This window comes from Microtus oregoni, unplaced genomic scaffold (assembly GCF_018167655.1).
Source record: "Microtus oregoni isolate MIOR12 unplaced genomic scaffold, Mior012 000002F_ref0000024, whole genome shotgun sequence".
NCBI lineage: Eukaryota > Metazoa > Chordata > Mammalia > Rodentia > Cricetidae > Microtus > Microtus oregoni.
Genome location: NW_024543061.1, coordinates 67684713 through 67704131, shown reverse-complemented (window position 1 = coordinate 67704131; position 19419 = coordinate 67684713). Strand labels below are relative to the sequence as shown.

General features: G+C 48.4%; 1 protein-coding gene across 3 annotated transcripts in view; it reads right to left on the bottom strand.

Annotated features, from left to right (window-relative positions):
• The window catches only part of Tspan11 (tetraspanin 11), a 66993-nt gene extending 53318 nt beyond the window's left edge, over positions 1-13675 (bottom strand). For all 3 annotated transcript variants that reach the window (XM_041679220.1, XM_041679243.1, XM_041679226.1), the window contains exon 1: positions 13495-13675. The gene's annotated coding sequence lies outside the window, so the exon portion shown is untranslated. The remainder of the gene's footprint in view (positions 1-13494) is intronic.
• Positions 13676-19419: the final 5744 nt, after the last annotated feature.

Genomic DNA, 19419 nt, shown 5'->3' with positions numbered 1-19419 from the left:
CTCCAAGCTGGATCTACTCACAGTGCTCCCTGCATCTCAAGTCTCCTGTGTGCTCCCAGGCCAGCTTCCCTCTAGTATTTGATGACGTATCACTCTTCTTGTGGCTACGACAAAATATCGGACAAAAGGAACTTACAAAGGAAGGGAAATTTTGGTTTGAATTTCAAAGGATAGACTCCATCATGGTGAGAAAGACGTGGTGGCAGCAGTGTGAAGTGGTTGGTCACACTATAACCATAATCATACGGCAGAGAGAGAGAGAGAGAGAGAGAGAGAGACAGAGAGAGAGACAGAGAGAGAGACAGAGAGAGAGACAGAGAGAGAGAGACAGAGAGACAGAGAGAGAGAGACAGAGAGAGAGAGACAGAGAGAGAGAGACAGAGAGAGAGAGACAGAGAGAGAGACAGAGAGAGAGAGAGACAGAGAGAGAGACAGACAGAGAGAGAGAGAGACAGAGAGAGAGACAGAGAGAGAGACAGAGAGAGAGACAGAGAGAGAGACAGAGACAGAGACAGAGAGAGAGAGACAGAGAGAGAGACAGAGAGAGAGACAGAGAGAGACAGAGAGACAGAGAGAGAGACAGAGAGAGAGAGAGACAGAGAGAGAGAGACAGAGAGAGAGAGACAGAGAGAGAGAGAGACAGAGAGACAGAGAGAGAGAGACAGAGACAGAGAGAGAGACAGAGAGACAGAGAGAGACAGAGAGAGACAGAGAGACAGAGAGAGAGAGACAGAGAGAGAGACAGAGAGAGTCTCGTGTTCAATTGGCTTCTTCCTCCTTTCATCTTTATTCATCCCAGGGCTTCAGTCCATTGGGTGGTGCTGTCCACATTCAGGGTGCATCTCCCCTCATCAGTTAAGCCTCTCTGGAAACGCTCTCAAAGACGCACCCCGATAAGTGTCTCCTAGGTGATTATAAACCCAGCCATACAGACAGTGAAGATTAAGCCTCCTTCACCCCTGATGTCGGAGGTCATTCTCTCATCCAGACACACTGAACTCACTGTTGTCTGATGGTCACCACTCTGTGATTCCCAAAGTCACTTCTAGTATCCATGGCAGTGGATTTTCAGTCTCCTCTAAGAAAGTGAGACACGGACACACCTCATTTCCCACCCGCTCACTTTCTTAGGTGCTGGGGATGGAGCCCAGAGCTTCAAGAGTTCTGGACTTGCTCTTTAAGCCACTGAGCCACAACCCTGACCACACCTTCTCTGAAACACTCTCCATGGTGACCACTGATATGGCCTGTGTTGGCTTAAATAAGAATGACCCCATAGGAACATACATTAGGATGCTTAGTCGGCAGAGTGGCAGTATTTGAGAAAAGTTAGAAGGATTAGGAGGTGTGGCCTTGTTGAAGGAGGCATGACTTTGTTGGAGGAAATATGCCCCTGGGGGCAGGCTGTGAGGTTTCAAAAGCCAGTGCCAGCAGACCCAGTATCTGCTGGCTGCCTGCTCTCTTTACCTCAAGATATGCAGGTCTCAGACACTGCTCCAGTGCCTGTCTATGTGCGGCCACGCTCCCTGCTGTGATGATAATGGATGAAGCCACTGAAGCTATAAGCAAGCCCCCAATTAAATGCTTCTTTTTATAAGGGTCGCCTTGGCCATGGTGTCACTTCCTGGCAGTGGCTAAGAACCGACCTCACCGGTTTCATGATCCCGTTTTCTCTCGCATCTTCTTGTCCATCTCCAATGAGCCTTGGTTGCCATGGTTTGAAGGTGGCCCCAATGCTCGTGCATTAGAAGCTTAATCCTCAGTACAGCAGACAAGGACCAGACAAGAGCCTGTTAATGGTGTTCTCACAGGGCAGGCTAATTTTCTCCTGTGGCTTTGTTAGAAAACAAAACGGGGCTTCCTCTGGATCATCTCCTCTTACCCTCTGCCTGTGGCTTGAGAGGACATAGCATAAAGGCCGCCTCCAGAAGCCATCGCCTCACTCTTGAGCTTTCTGCCTTCCAGAATCATGGCTAAATACCTTTCTGTTCAAGGAAATTAAGGAACAGCTATCAGAGCATGCTGAAACCCAGGCTCACCCAGGGCCACAATCGTTTATGATAGCCATTCATTTCTACTGCTACTCCTCTATCCCTTAGACATCCTCTTAAAGGGACCCTCCACCTGCCTGTTCCTTGTTCATCTCTCATCCTCAGTCCCATCCCAGCGCCTCGCTTTGCATCTTGGGAATCCGTCATTCCATTCCTTTCAGGCCCTGCCTCAGGCCTCTCCTCGCTTAGCATGGGGAAGTTATTTATATATCCATTTCCCCCGAGATTAGATAATTAGTCTATTAATTCGCCACATGTCTAAGGTCCCCATATGTGTGCACATGCAGTAGGTAGAGACTGAAAAGAATTAATGAGGCCGGCTCTGACCTCCAACACTCAGAGCTGGGGCAACAGGCAGAGTAATAGCACTTCAGTGGAGTGTGTGAAGTTCAAGACCAAGATGTACTTGCAAGGTGCTGAGGAGGGGGGTTTGGCAATGGTTTATGGGAGAAGGGGCTGGACAAGAATGCATACCAGGCTCAAGGCTTTGACCTAGATTTTAAAAGCAATAAGGATCTGTCTCCTCTGGTCCAGAGGTAGGAAGTTAAGTTAAACAAACTCACGTGGGGGCTGGAGAGATGGCTCAGTGGTTAAGAGCATTGCCTGCTCTTCCAAAGGTCATGAGTTCAATTCCCAGCAACCACATGGTGGCTCACAACCATCTGTAATGAGATTTAGTGCCCTCTTCTGGCCTGCGGACACACACACACAGAATATTGTATACATAATAAATAAATAAATATTTAAAAAAAAAAAAAAACAAAAAAAAAAAACAAACTCACGTGGCCCTCAGAGTCCGGTGGAAGGAGCATTCATTTGAATGAGTTCTGAAAAGACAGTCACCTGAAGGGACCGTCAGGCATATATATATATATATATATATATATATATATATATATATATATATGACATCCTGTGGCTCTGCTGGATGTAGCGGAGAGCCCACCAGTGGCTGCCAGCCAAGCCTAGTGTAACCACATCAGTCCCTAGCAACTGTTCCAGGCTGGCATGTGTAGATCCAGCCAGGGAAGTGGAGGAAACTTAGGATGAGAAGTCAAACCCCTGACCCCCACCCAGAGAAACTGCTGCACAGCAGACTGAATTTTCACATTCCAAGCCTCAACCATACTTCAGAAAGCTCAGGGGCCTTGCCGTAGAGTGAGCACTCTTAACAAAGGCAGCCTAATTATAGTGACAATAGAGCTTATGCTTCCCCCATTTAGAGATATGCCTGTATTATAATTTCCCTGATTGTCTCCACTGGAAGGAGCTAACTGTCTTCAGAAGAAAGGTTATTCCTTTCCTAGTCCAGGCTGGGCGGGGTTCAAGGCCCCATACCTGCAGGAGCTGCTTGCTTCTTTCTTCGGGTGAAGTTTGGGATGTGTGTGCTCCTGGACCCCAGGAGAGTGAAGGGACTGAGGGAAGTCCTCACTTCATGGGATTACTAAAGAAAGGGACTCCTATGGGGCCGCTTGGAAGTCCACTGACTCTCAGCAGGATGGGGTGGGCAAGCAGAAGCCCCGGTGTCAGGGGTTCCTTCTGTTCTGTACTGGCTGACAAGTGAACGGGATGTTATCCCTTTCTGTGCCTCAGTTTCTTTACCTGTACACGACAAAGTTGGTGTTCTGGGAGTATGTTCTTTAAATAACTTTTTCAGTAACTTCAAATATAAAATCGTAAGTCAAGTGGAGCTCTGCTGGCGGAAGAGGGGTGTTGAGCACCTCTCCAAGATATGCTTCTCCCGTTACTATTTCCTCCTCTCCCACTTATCCCAAAGCTGAGACCACAGCACAACCTCACCTCTAGGACTCTGAGATCATGCCTTTTAATTCCCTAATGAATATGATAATTGCACAGTTGTCCAAGGTTAAAACTACCCCAGGAGCAGCACAAACTGAAGGGGACCTGTGAGGTCACCTGCAAAGCCTTCCATGTTGCAGATGGTCCAGCTGCTACTGCTTTCTCTGGGCCCCAGCCATACCCACCTTGCCTATTTTCATGGTGATAAAATCCACACAATATTAAATTTACCGCAGTGACAATTTTAACACATGCAATCCAGTGGCGTTAAACACATTCATAACATTGTATAGCTCTCACCTTCTTACATTTCTAGAACTTTCTCATCACCTACAGTGGAAACCCCTTACCCTGAAGTACTCCCTCTTCTTCCCCTCCCACAGTCTTTGGAGTTCTCTGTTCCTGTCGTGATCTTCTTACTTTGACTATTTCCTAAGCACAACATCCCATGTCCTATGGTTTAAATTGCACCTCGCTTCTCTTACCGTAAAAATTTCAGGACACTTCTGAACAGGGACCCCCCTGTGCTCAGCCCTCAGTTCAGACCCCAGCAACAGAGGGTTAGGGATGGATGCTGGCCCAATTCCCTTTCCCAAATGCAGCTTCTGGATGGACCCACACTCTTGCCACAGCTTCTGGGCCCTGTTCTCAGCCGAGGGTGCTGAGTGGATTGACTCTTAGGACGTCCAGCTCTGAGTCTGTGTAACCACAGCCGTTGGGCACCATTTCAGTTGTTTCTGGGCTATTCTTTCTCAAGTGCAGTTTGCACGAAAGCATTAGAGGCGAGGTGTTCCTGTTGTCTCGCCAAACCCTGCAGCAGGTGTCAACACCTCTTAGAAAGTTACCAGACTCAATTCTCCCAGTTTCAGCACAGCAAGAAGAGGCCCCAGTTTCTACATTCTGTGCACTACGGGGAGGAGGGAGGGCTGCTCCTCAGGCTTTCATTATGTGTAGGCTATTCCCTGCTTAAGGGTGCTTATAACTGCTGGCTGTGAATTAGATGGGCACACACTCCTTTCTGGGTGATGGGAATTGGACCAAGTATCCCAATGATACAGAAACTCATCTTTCTTCCTGGACAGGGGGTTTGTAAAATTTTTCATTTGCTTTCCAAATAGTGTCTGTATTATGTCTTGAATAAAGCACTATTGTTTTTTTCTTCTTTTTTTGGTTTTTCGAGACAGGGTTTCTCTGTGGTTTTGGAGCCTGTCCTGGAACTAGCTCTTGTAGACCAGGCTGGTCTCGAACTCACAGAGATCCGCCTGCCTCTGCCTCCCAAGTGCTGGGATTAAAGGCGTGTGCCACCACCGCCCAGCAAGCACTATGGTTTTGTGGTGAACCTCAAGATCATTCCTTCTTAGGAGCTGCGTGTGTGTGTGTGTGTGTGTGTGTGTGTGTGTGTGTGTGTGTGTGTGAAATGTCACTATTGATTGTCTGGGTTCTGAGGAATTCCGCAGAGACAAAGGTTGGAGGGCTCCCCTACCTGACATTAAGGGCCACTGACAATCTTCTCCTTTTAGGGACATAGACAAACCTGCCCATTCCAAAGAGAAGAGCAATGTTTCAGGGCCAGGACCAGACCTGGCAGGTTCAGGGATGCTGCCAGGGGCAGGGTTGCCTTTTCAGTCAGGGATACCAGGAGTACAGCTTCCTGATTCGGTCATGTCTCCCCACACCACAGATTTATTGGCCCGTGTGTCTGTATGTGCAAATGCAAGAACAGTCTTGTGTGTAAATTTCAATTTGAGTGTTCACTTTGGGACTCAGATGTGAATCTTCTGGGCCTTAAGTCCAGAAGGTGCCGTGAGTCATTGAAGTGAGTGTGGAGGCTGCTAAGGCTCCTGGTCAATGAGCCATGGGTGTTCCATCTCAAGTCATTGCAAACATATTTTCTAGGGATTTGATAACCCCTAAGAAAAGTATTTCAATCCCCTTACAGGTGAGCCAAGCGCACAGATATGTAGGTGGAAGCTTCTGTCCCGCCTGGTCCCACAATAAACACACAGAAACTATATTATTTGCGATACTGTTTGGCCAATGGCTTAAGCGTATTTTTAGCTTGTTCTTATATCCTAAACTAACCCATCTCCATTACTCTGTGCACCACCACAAGGTCGTAGTCTACTAGCAAAGTTTCAGTGCATCTGTCTCCAGCGGCAGCTACATGGCTTCTCCTGACACTGCTTACTCTCTCCTCAATCAGCTTAGAACTTCCGCCTTGCCCTGCTCTGATAAGCAACTGGCCGGAGCAGATTTATTCATTAACCAGTAAAAGCAACACATAGAAAGACTTCCCACACCACAGATGCTTGTCTTTTTTAAAAGATATTTGACTTCTCTGGACAAGGAAATAACACATTCTCCTGGCCACTAGACAGTGCAATCACAGGCACCCTAACTCTTCCTCAAAGCAAATGACTTCAGAACACCCTGACTGTTGTCTATATCAATCCCCCAATCAAGTGCAACCCACCATCCCTGTATCATCACCACACACTCTTCTAAGGTTTAGAGAGTTACCTGAATGTTTCTGGTGAAAAAGAAGCCCCCTGTTTAGTTTTCCATTTGCTACCTTGTAGGAGGCACTAACTGCTCAATGCTGGAGTTCAAATACAGCTTCTAAACTCCCCTAAAATAATTCACATGCATAGAGTACATGCATGTGGGAAAATTGACCTGTCCACTGGTGGAGAGATTCTATTCTTCTTCCATGGGAAGGACAGAGTCCTGCTTTCATCCTCCAATAATGTAGCTTATGAATCATTTATATGACGATGTATATGAGCATCCTTAGTATTGAATAAAGAAACATACCAACAAAGCTAGAGTAACCCAGCGAGGCAATTTTTGCTAGTAAAAATGGCATGCTACGATTCAAACTAGACTAGTTGGTGTACATGGCCAAGAGGCCCTCTGTCTTCTCCATAACTGTGGTGGTCTGAGTAGGAATGGCTTCCTTAGACTCATGTGTTTGAATGCGTGGCCCCTAGGGAGCTGCATTATTAGGAGGTGTATATTTGTTAGAGTAGGTGTGGCCTTGTTGGAGGAAGTTTGTCTCTGTCTGGGCGGGCTTTCAGATCTCAGTTACCCAAGCTAGGCCTAGTGTGTCACTCACTTCCGCTGCCTGTGGATCAAGAGGTAGAACTCTCAGCTGCCTTTCCAGCACCATGTCTGCCTGCAGGCCCCTATGCTTCCCGCCATGACCATAATGGACTGAACCTCTGAACTGTAAGCCAGCCCCAATTAATGTTACCCTTTATAAGAGTTGCTATGGTCATGGTGTCTCTTCACAGCAATAAAACCCAAACTAGGATTCTAGCACAGGTGGTCCGTGTCACACTTTATTGGTCGGATCTTGAAGGTATAAGGAGTAACAGAGCTCAGGAATGTCTACTGGCTGGGCACATAGGCATACCACAAGATGAGAGATATTTAGGCAGTGTTGGTCCTTGGTAGGCTACCCATCTTTGGCAGAAACAATCATTTCTTACAAGTATAATCACCATAGCCCTCAAAGTCAGTGTCTGTTTAGTTTATGGGTTTTGTGTTTTTGTTTGCTTTTTGTCTTTTGGGACAAAATCTTCCTATGTAGCCCAAGCTGGCCTTGAATTTGCTTGCCTCATCCAGGATTCTAATCCATCTCACAGATTCCTCATCACCACGTCTGATATTTAAAGCGCTGCTATCATCCCCATTTCACAGATGGGGCCATGGCTTGCACACGGAATGACCCATAGGCCCATGTGTCTGAACACTTGGTGACCAGATGGTGCCACTGTTTGAAGGATCGTAGAACCTTTGGGGTGGGAAGAATGTAACAAGCGTGGGTCACTGGGGAACCTTTGAGGGTTACAGCCTAGTCCTACTTCATGCCTGAGCTCTCGGCTTCTTGTCTGTGCTCCACTGCCAGGGACAGGAGAATTTGCTGCTGTCTTCACTCTTTCCCCTTAAGCCTTAGCTGTCAGGTAGTTCATCACAGTGATTAGAAAAGCTCTCCTCAGCCCTTTCTTCCTCCTCAGGAGCAGAAGGCTGAGTGCTGCTACCCACTGTGTCTGTGGAAGGATGTGGACTATAGTTGAATCGGTTTCATGCATCATTGCTGTTCTTTTGGTAAGAACAAAACACACCTATGACCTCTGGACTGTGGGATTTGGATGATCCCACGCACAACTTAAATGCTTCAGGGTTAGCCTTTTAAGTGGACATTACATAGTGGAAAGATTGGTGGCAGAAGTTATGCTGGCCACTTAGTATCAATCTTCCTTTACGCAATGTCATTTAGTATTAGGGAATAATAACACGATGGGCCAAGAGAGAACAAGGAAGAAAGGAAAGGCATTCAGTTTCTGTGCTTTATTAGTGTCTCCTGCACAAGGGAACAGACGTCTGTGTTCCCATGCTGCACTGCCTCCCCCAGACTATACAGCTGGTTCTGATGGGTGGATGAACTCTTCCCAAGACACATCTGCAATGATGCCTGCCACTCTTCCTGCAATGTCCATGCCACGAGCGTTTACTGGACACCTACTCTTTACATGATGGGACTAAAAAAAAAATCATTCATCTGATCCCATCCCTAGCTGATGCTGAGGGAGGCTAGTTCAAAGCCAGGGAAGGGACAGAGATCTTCAAGTTCAGGAAGGCTGATTCTCATCTCAGAGGCAGCTCTGAGAGAGAAGCCTCATTGCACTATTTCAAGAACACTCAGTAATGGAGACTTTTACCTGTCAAATGAGTTTCACAGTCTGACAAAATTTTCTTCATTTTGGCAAGCCTCAAACATACTGGACAATTTCTGCCCCCCCCCCTCCATTTTGTTTTCTTCTTTTTAAACATCCTTGAATCTGCTCTGTTAGTGAGTGGCTTAAATTGATTGTTTCAAATGAAAACAATATAACATAGAAAAGAGAACAAATAGTAAAATGAAAACAAGTTTTTTTTAAACTAGAGAAACAAGTATCTTGTATGTATTAAAGTTGATTAACAAAGATATTTTAAAGCATGAAGTTCATGTTGACAAAGGAAGAAAGAGCTCCAAGGTTGGGGTAGGATTGAGAACACTGGAGAGGTCATCCCATGGCCATGCCAAAAGGGAGCCTGTTCACTGCTTCAGAACACAGCGGGGACCTGCCAGAGAGATTTGCCTCACATTTCCAGAACCCACTGCGATGTGGGAAGTCCTTCTGTATATGTGTTGCTTTAATTGGTTAATGAATAAAGCTGCTTTGGCCTATGACAGGACAGAATATAGCCAGGTTGAAAGAGATAAATATGGAGAGTAGGTGGAGTCAAAGAGATGTCATGTAGCTGCCGAAGAAGAAAGACACCAGGTCCTTACCAGTAAGCCACAGCCTCGTGGGGATATATAGATAAAAAGAAATGGGTTAATTTAAGATGTAATAGTTAATTAATAAGAAGCCTGAGCTAATAGGTCAAGCAATGTTGCAATTAATATAGTTTCTGTGTGATTATTCGGGTCTGGGCAGTTAGGAATGAATGAAGAGTCTCTGCTTACACCTCTGTTATATTCCTAGTTCCTGGAGACCATAAGTCTTCAAGAGCGGCTGTGGGAAAAGGTAGAAGGAGGCTGCTGGAAGGCAGCTGTACCCCACAGGTGTGCTTGAGGAGTAGGCAGTGTCTTAGCTACTCTTCTATTGCTGTGAAGAGACACCATGGCCAAGGCAACTCAGAAAAGAAAGGGCCAGGCTACAGTTTTAGAGGGTTGGTCCATGGTCATCATGCAGCAAGCAGGAAGGTATGGTTGGTGCTGGAGTAGCAGCTGAGAGCTTTCTATCCTGATCCTTAGGCAGGGGGAGAGAGAGAGACAGAGAGAGAGAGAGAGAGAGAGAGAGAGAGAGAGAGAGAGAGAGAGAGACTGGACCTAGAATGGGCTTTTGAAATCTCAAAGCCCACCTCCAGGGATATGAATCTTCTAACAAAGCCACAAGGCCACACGTCCTAACATATTGGGGCCATTCTCATTCAAATCACAACAGGCGACAGGGACCAGGGAAGATACCCCAAGGGAGATGAAGGCAGGTCTGTGCCCAATTCACAGACCCCCATCTTTCCCACCTGAGCCACAATCTACAGCAGTCGCCTTCCTCATCCATGCCCTTGTGATCACAAAGCTGTCTTCCACCTACTCCGCTGTGGTCACCAGACACGTAGGAACCCAAGTCCTCCGCCACGCTTTCCCTCTGTCCTCAGCCATCCACACACCTCACTCGAAGAGATCACTTCTCAGATCTACAAGTGAGAAAATTAAATAATTGCACAGTGGGGTCAGGGGACACACAGGTCACACAGGAGGAAGAGCAGAGCCAGGATGGGCCTGCCTCTATGTGCTCCAGGTGTGCAGATGTGCCTGTGTGTGTGTGCATGCATGTGTAAGTGTGTGCGTGCGTGTGTAAGTGTGTGTGTGTGTGTAAGTGTGTGTGTGTGTGTGTGTGATACGGTTTAAATCTCTTCTGTTTTTTCATCTCTTCCTGGGAGTGAGGTTAGATAGCATCAACCAAAACTTAGAAGGAAGCAGCTGTGTCTCCATGGATTCCTTGGGATCCAGAAGTTCAAGGCTCATGGTAGACACTTGATGAATACATGGAATACATGTATACTATACAGGTCACCTCCCCAGTTTTATCTGCCTTGTGTATGGTGTTTTATCTGAACCTAGAAGCCCATAAGGATCAACTAGACCAGGACCAGGTACAAGCAGCAAAGTTGGCAGCCCAAAAGAATTCACAGAACATTCCAGTTCTCTTTGGTCAACTCCCCCTCTCTCAAATCACCCAGAATGAAATAATGTCTCCTCCTTCTCCACTGCAGGCATGGCTAGTGTTCTCCCAAGGAGTTTGGGAGAAGCTTGTCATGGTGGTAAGCCTAGTCTGTTGGGGACTGGGGTGGCGTTGGAGGTAGCAGTCACATTGTCACATGCCATTTTGATTTTAGGAAGAGAGAGTATGAGCGAGTGCTTTGTCTCAAGTGAGATTTGAGGCACCAGGAAGCATGCTGATGTACCTGCAGGCCAGATTCCTTCCCATGGCTGGTTCTGAGTTCAGAGATGGCTCTCCCTCCACTGCCCACTGCTCAGAGAAAGTGATTATAAGTGGGCATCTAGTAGAGTTGGGGTGATCGGGACAGTGTGCCCAGGGAGCATGCTCAGGGAGGACTACGGCAGATACAGCCACCCTGAATGTGTAGCTCTCAAATATCTGTGAGTAGTTTAGCCACCTCATTGCTGTCCAGTGTTTCCTTTCCATCTCGTGCCCATCCCACATGCCCCTCAATGCTGTATTGTGTGCAGAATTATTTTTGTATTGATTATGACTTAACATCTTAGGAAACAAAACCAAGCCTATGATGGATTCCATGACCAGTCCTGGTTTGTGGAATTCCCGCTCCGTGGAGGAGGAAGTGTTTTGCCTGTAGTTCCTCTTTAAAGGCTCAATAGTGATGAATGGTTAACTACAATAGTATGTTTTAATGTGGAGTTGGGACACACACCTGTAAGCCTCTGGTGCAGTGGTTTTCTAGCTTGTGTGGGAGGACTCCATCTTCAAAGAAAACCTTACCTGGAAGCTGACCTAGAACATACTGCAAACTCTGACTGTTTGTGCTATGTCTAGGGCTTGCCTCCCACATTCACAGGTCCAGAAAGGAAAACATGCCTGCACTCCCTGCTCAGTTAACACCCAGAACACAGCACCTACTACGTTTTAGGAGGGGGAAGAGAAGAGGACAAAGATGGTCTCTGCTTTCTTCTTACTTACCCTACAGCAGACAGCAAAGGTCAGTTTAGAATGTGGCCACTGCTGTCAACGGGGCACACTGGGATGTTGGGGTCTAGCTGGGAACTGGCTCTTTCAAATGGGACACCAAGAAAGGCCACAAGGGATGGGCTCACCCTGGAGCCAACATCAGAATGGTACTTGGACATGCCCTGATGTTGGCCAATGGGAAGCAGATCCATAGATCGAAATGACTTTTTCTAAAAGCCCAGACAATGCTTAACTCTGTTTCTAGGCCCCCATCCCCAGGGTTCTTTCCTTCACAAACATTAACTAAGTAGCCAACACATGAAAAGGTCTCTGTGACAGATGACGTTCAAGGGCCACAAGCCTCCTGACCATGTCTTGGTGTTGGGTACTCGCTGTCTGTGTATAAATGCTGAGCTGAAACTCCCCCATCCCCTTACACTGACCCAGGACTGGACTTGGTTCCGAAGTCCCTGTGCCACAGAAGGCAGAATTCCGCAGGGAATGACCAAAACCTGTGGGCTTGGTGAACAAACATCTTCACTTCCTACTTTCTGGGGGAGCAAACTGTAGGGAGCTAAACAAGATGGCAGATCGAATCACCCACATTCTCGTGGAGGCAGGCTTTCGGCAGAAGTAAGGCTCCCAGGGTATTTGAAGACCATTGAAGCCAGTTTCTTTTCTGTGCTGCTGAAGACATTGATACAGAAACTGTGGGAAGCCTATCTGTAATTTCCACATTTCCAACTGAGAGTCCAGACGCCAGCTCCAGACAGACACCCCTCTGGTGCTGAGTGTAAGGGCTCCCTTTACCACCGCAGACCAAGCAGTTGCAGACCACCAGGGCTTTCTCAAGCTGCCAGCTGGCACCTGTGTGCCCAGCACCATCCCCTTGCCTAAAGCCCCATCCCAGGCATCCTCCACACCCCCCCCCCATTGTTCCTCCAGCTATCTAGGAGACATGTAGGAACACGGTTACTGGCTCCGCTGTGTACAATAAGCCATGGAACTCTGATAACCTTCCTGGGTAAAGAGCCGTGACACAGTCATGGCAGCTAAATTTTCTATTAAGTCTCTTGCCGGGGCCTCTGGTTGCTTCTTCCTGTGCACTCTGAGGTCTAGACCAAGTTAAGATGCCAACCAGCCCTCCTCTCCCCTACTTTCCAGCTAGTTCATTCCTGTGAGCATTGTATAACCCACAGGAAACACATACATCCCACAATCGTCTTCACTCCTGAGCACAGGAAGCAGTCAGCTGCAGACACAGGGCTCAGCACGTGCCCACAGGTGACAAGGCCTGCCAACTCAGAACTCCATATGCTCTAACGCCCAGCAGGGCCCTGAGGCCTGGTGGATAGCCCAGCCTGGGAAGACAGACTAGACTGCCTGGGAACAATCCCCCAGTGTCCTGGACTCAGCAGCTGCCAGCAGTTAGCAGACCCTGCTTTTCATGGGGTCCTGCAGCCTTGCCTCCGCTAACAAATAAGAGGCAGCCCCTGGCATTTGGGGTGAACAAAGAGGGGGACATTTTCCGGAGGGACAGTTATGTACTGGGTATGCTGCGTGGCCCAGGCTCTATCAGAGGCCCAGCGAGAAGTTAATCATAATAATCCCCAGGCAGAAACGCAAGGCAGATCTTTAGAGTAGTACTGACCTCCCGCAACTACCCCTGCTGAGCATAGTGCGACACCTACACAAGCACCCACCACAGGTCCAGTGGCTTCCTGTCCCACCCTCACTCAAGGGCCACTTTCCTGCCCACCGAGTCCCTCTGGGGTCCTGTTAGGGATGGGCAGCTGAGCTGGGGGCGTCCTCTGGGGCATCCCCTTGGTACTTGGTGCCAGTCCCACCAGAGGCGTGCTGTCTCCGCCGCCACCTGCACTTACCGGGCCACAACCGCTGGACTGGATGTAGGGAAGGATCGGGATCCTGGAGCGGTGACTGCTGCTGCCCTGGGCACAGCGGTCTTCCCAACCCCGGGCGCTCCCTGCCTCTCTTGCAGCCTGCCGGGCGCCCCTCTCGCAGACTGGCCAGCTGGGACGCGCCCACAGGCCCGGGGCGGGCGGGGACCGGCTGTTCTTTGTTTGGAGCTGGCTTTTTTATTTTTCTTTCTCCAGTTCAGAGCACACGGAGCTCTTGGTCCTGGCAATTGTGCAGAAGTGGCCCCGAGAAACTTGTGGGGTGGGGGTGGGGCGGAGACGGAGAGGCAGCCATCCCAGACCCACCCACTCACTCTAGAATCCCCGTCTCGGACTTAGATTGGTCCTCATGAAGAGGAGGAAAACTCAGGCTCCGGAAAGAAGTAAATCCTTGAGGGGTTCCACGGGGTATCGAGAGGAGCCTCTCACTTCTCTCCTTACTCCTGCGACACAAGAACCATCTCTCAAAGTCATGCGGACCATCGTTTTTACCCTCCGTGGAACCAGAGAAAAGCCAGATCCCTTCTTAGACTGGAACACAATGGAAGGGCAGACAGCAGAGGCTCAGTCTTTGCCAGTGGGTGAGGGAGCAGAGTTGCTGACCCCAGCTGCCCAGCAGCGGGGGAGCACCCTGTGTGATCTACAGAGAGGAACACCGGCGCTTAGCCAGCCTTGACTGCAGTGAGCAAGACTTGCTGCTCCTTAGTTATTTTTCTTTTTGCTGTGTCAAAATACCTGGCAAGAACAACTTACGGAAGGATTTGTTCTGTCTTACAGTGTGAGGGTGCAGTGGGTCACAGACGGCACAGTGACAAGAGCAGAGGTGGCTGGCCACATTGGGTCTGCAGCCAAGAACCGGAGAGGGATGGATGCTCAGATTGCTTGCTTTTTGTTTCTCTTTGTTATCCTGTCCAGATTCCAGTATGGGATAGTGTCACATACATTCCCTCAGTGAAACATCCTCCTAGACACACCCGAAAGTGTGTTTCCTAGCTGATTCTAAAGCCAGTGAAGTTGACAACTGAGTCGCAGACGGCAGGGAAAGCTGAGCTTACCTGGCTACTGAGGTACCAGCGCCCCCTAAGTACCCAGCTAGCTCCTAAGCATGGGCTATCATAGGGGACATGAGTTGGGACTGCGGTTTGGATGTGTTTTGTCTCCTTCAAAATTCACCCTGAGGGATTGACGAGGTAGCACAATGATTAACAAAGAGCACTGGCTGTTCTCCCAGAAGACCCAGGTTCAATTCCCAGCACCCACATGGCAGCTCACAGCTGTCTGTAATTCCAAGATCTGACACTATAGTAGAGATATATGTGCAGGCAAAACATCAATGCATATAAAATAAAACTCATCCTGACATCTAGTGCCTAGGGTGGAGGGGTGTGGGACCTTTCAAAGTGCTTGGGTGCTGATGGCTCCTGGAGGGATTAATGCTGCTCTCATAGAACAGGGCTGATTCTCTGGGAAGTCAACTTTTGTGGTCCCACACTGGACTGGTTACACCAGAGAGCAGGTTATACTTATTTCATTTTTATATGTGTGCATGTCCATGTGTGTGGATGTGTTCATGTGTACACAAGTGCATGAATGTGTGTGTGTGTGTATGTGTGTGTGTTTGTGTGTGTAGAGCAGAGGTTGTCCCCCTTTTTTTGAAGGCAATAATTCCCCTCTTTCACTTTCTACCACGCTGTAACAGTGCGAGGCTCTTGCCAGATTTGACTGTCCATTTTGGGGCTTCTCGAGCTGCCGAACATGAGCTAAATAGACTTCAATTCTTTATATGTTGTTCAGTCTCAGGTATTTTATTGAAGCAGTGGAAGATGGACTAAGATAATGGGACGGAAGGATTTAGAGGAGGTGATGGAGATATCTGTGAGAAGTGAACTGGGTATGGGAGTGATGAAAAGATGCAAGTAGAGAGGGCAATAGAGAGCTGTGCAGCAGGAAGAAGAGCCTTGAGGGAGGGGCTGGAGTATGAGGGAGGGGCCTGCGTGTGAGGGAGGAACCTGGGGGTGTGAGGGAGGGACCTGGGGGTGTGAGGGAGGAGCCTGAGTGTGAGTGAGGGACCCGAGGTGTGATGGAGGGGCCTGCATATGGGGGAGGGGCCTGCATGTGAGGAGGGAGAGGCCTGGATGTGAGGGAGGGACCTGGGGTGTGAGGGGGGCCTGGGTGTGAGGGAGGGACCTGAGGTGTGAGGGAGGGGTCTGGGATGCGAGGGAGGGGCCTGGGATGTGAGGGAGGGGCCTGGGATGTGAGGGAGGGGCCTGGGGGTGTGATGGAGGGACCTGGGGGTGTGAGGGAGGGACCTGGGGTGTGAGGGAGGGACCTGGGGGTGTGAGGGAGGGGCCTGGGGATGGCGTTTGATATGATGGGAACTTTGGAAGTCTGGAAGTGGGCAAAGCCAATAGGGTTTGAGATTACTCAGAGGAAGGTGCCCATCCGTGTGCTGGAAAAAATGATTCTGAAAGTCTTAGGAGGGGGTGGAAGCAAGTTATGGAGTGATGAGAGAGAGTGAGATGGAAAGAGTGTGGAAAGGAAGAGCAGACAGAGCTGGAGACAGAACCCAGGTCTTCTGAGGAAGGAAACTGACACCATCAAGACAGATGGTGGAGCCAGGCTGCGGCTGCTAGACTGCAGAGCATGGGTGAAGAGGGAGGGTCAGTGGCGGCTTGTTATACAGGGAGAGCAACAAGGAGGATGCTCAAGAGAGCAGGGTGTAAGGTTCAGCTTGGGAATTAGGACACTTTTGGACACTTTGAGAATAATTACTTAGTACTGACTTGTATAAACCAGCTGGTCATTTGGTATGGTTCGGGGCTTAAACATCCGCCATTGGCTTGAGTGTTAAAGGTTTGGTGCTTTGGGGAGATTTGGAACTTTTAAGAGATGAACCAACCACATAGAAGGTGTCTAGGAACTGGGACAGAGACAGTGCCCTTTCAGGGCTATTAGAACGCTGGCCTCCTCCCCTTTCTTTGCTTCCTGGCTCCTGTAAGTGAGCAGCCCTGCTCTACCACATGCTCCCACTGCGTGTCCTGCTCTACCACAAGCCCAGAGCAATGGGGCCAAGCGACTGAGAGCTAAGAGCTTTGAAACCCTGAGCCGAAGGAGACCTTGTCCTCCTGAGAAATCGCTTATCTCAGGCATTTTGCCACGGTGATGGAAAGCTGACTGATGCTATAGTCTCAGCGGAAGGAATGGAAGGATCCTGGACCCAACTCGCAGATGCAAGGATACACAGGCAAGTCTCTTGGTTCCATTCCAGTGGTCTCTGAAGGCCACTCATGTTCCACAGCTTCTGAAAGGAAACCCCCAATGTAATCCATTCTCTACCTAACTCTGTTTGCTTCTGTCGTAAGGTGTTCCAGGAGTACCTTCTAGTGGACCTTCTGCATGCAGATCTCTCTCTGATGCACAGTATGGCAAGAATCGTTAATGTCAAGCTGGAGAGATGGCTCAGAGGTTAAGAGCACTGTCTGTTCTTCCAGAGGTTCTGAGTTCAATTCCCAGCAATCACATGATGGCTTACAACCATCTGTAATCAGATCTGGTGCCCTCTTCTGGTGGGTAGAGATACATGCAGACAGAATACGGTATACATAATTAATAAAAAATCTTTTAAAAAGTACATTAAAAAGAATGATAAAAAAGAATAGTTAATGTCTTAGCTTATTTTCTGTTGTAACAGAATACTGAAGATGGTGTAGGATATATATATGATATATATATGAAGTCTGTTTTAACTTCATGGTTTTGGAGGCTGGAAGTCAAAGATGGTGAGGCTTTATCTGTCTGGCTTTTAGATATAGAGTCATTGAGGAGGGGTTAGTGGTACAAAGACTACGTTGTGAAAATAGAGGTAAAACACACTGCATGAGCACGAGGAGTAATGGGCAGTTAATAATGTCAGGAGCAAGACTTGGGCAAGTCTATGAGATGATGGTCTTCAACTTGACCTAAAATGAGGAGCAGGGGGAGTCAGAAAGGGTCAGAGAAGCTGACAGCAAAATTCAAGGCAGACAGGGCTAGGGAGATGTCTCAGTGGTTAAGAGTTCTGGCTGCTGTCCCAGAGGACCTGGGTTCTATTCCAGTGTTGGGATTAAAGGCGTGCACACCACCGCCCGGCGATAATTTACTTTTGAAAGGAGGTTTATTAACCCATGGTTCTAGGGACAGAAATGACATGGTTGTATTTGCTTGCCTTTTGGTGGAGTGTGGGTATAAGAGGGAGGTACCTGCAAAAGAGAAAATGGTCAAGGGAGGGAGGACGTGGTAGCCTGGTGGTCTCCAAGAAATGGATGCTATTTCTCAAGAAAGACCAAATCCCTCTTGGAGGCCCTGTTGAAAACCCCTCAACACTGGCCATCAGATTGCAGCCTGAGTTGTGGGAAAGTGTGTTCAAGCCACAGGCATTCCTCAACCAACGCTGCATGTCTCCACAGTATGAAGAGAGAGACCTTCAAAGGCTCTCATCACAGAAAAGCCAAGTGCTGGGGGTGATGAATGGGCGAGTTCATTCGTTTTATCAAGCTATCCTACATTGCATTAAAAATGATAACATCTCCTTGTAGCCCATAAATGTATGCAATTGTGATCTGTCTGCAAATTCGATATGTAAAACACCAGGTGTGATTCATTTTAATGATGTGTTTTATTTAATGAGATGCGTTTAAAATAGTGTCACTTCGCACGGGTTAATATAAAAATTAATAACGTGATCACTTAAACTCTGGCTTATTCCATCTCTCAACTCTGGCCTGCACGGTTGGGGGAGAGATAGTTCTGGGGGAGGGGACAGACACAGGACTAAAGGTGTGCGGGACAAATGGTACTGCACTGATCAGCAGTCACAGCCCGTGGTGTGCTGGCTGTTTGCATTTCCCGAGCACCTGAGTTCAGACATTGGAGTTCCCAGAGCTTATATGCAGATGGCAGAGCCATTTGAAAGCCAAGTGGAGTGACCCTGGGCAGCACTGACACCTGAGCTCTCCAGGTACAGAATCAAATAATGACGTTTGAGTTTAAGTTTAGGTTGAATGAGCAAAAAGGCAGACAGACAAACCATTGTCCTTGATGTGCACTCGGCACCACCTGCTTTTGCTCAAAGAGTATCCCAGCTGGCCTTGAACTTCTGATCCTCTTCCCTCTTTCTATCAAGTACCGGGATTACAGGCGTGTGCTATGGCACTTGGATCTTAAAACATTCGGAGAGTTTAACAGCTGTATGTGCCTGAGGGTTGTGGTATCAAAGCAGGCAGGCATGAAACTTGAAACACACACACATACGGGACACACACACACACACACAGAGAGAGAGAGAGAGAGAGAGAGAGAGAGAGAGAGAGAGAGAACAGCAGCAGCAGCAGCAGCAGCAGCAGCAGCAATGAAGAATGCAGCCTGTCACCGTTGGCTGAGTACATACAGATCCTTGGTCTAGCATTCAAGTGCTCACAGGTCAGGAACTGCACAACTTGTATCTCCACCCTGGAGCATCAGCCTGTCTTTCAGAACCATTTCCAACCACTACCTAGGAGACTTGCAAGGCAAAGAAGGTTTCCTTGGCAACCCAACTCCTGCCCAGCTGCCAGCCTTGCTTGGTTAAGCTGCTGATATGGCCCCCGAATAGCTCCGTGTAGACTCTTGTCGAGCCATTCTAGGAGAAACAAGTCCTGCACTTGGAAGTGGAGGGAGCAATCCAGATACACATCGCAAACAACTCGCTTGCCTCGGTGACGATGCTTCCTTCTGACTTCACAGAGCAGAAACTGACCTTGGTTTCTTCATCCATGGTGGGAACGGGACTGGATTGCCACTTGTTGGCACCTTCCCTTTTTCCAGGAAGCCTGGGAGTGATAACTGTTGATCAGTGGTGACCAGCTGCATTTCAGC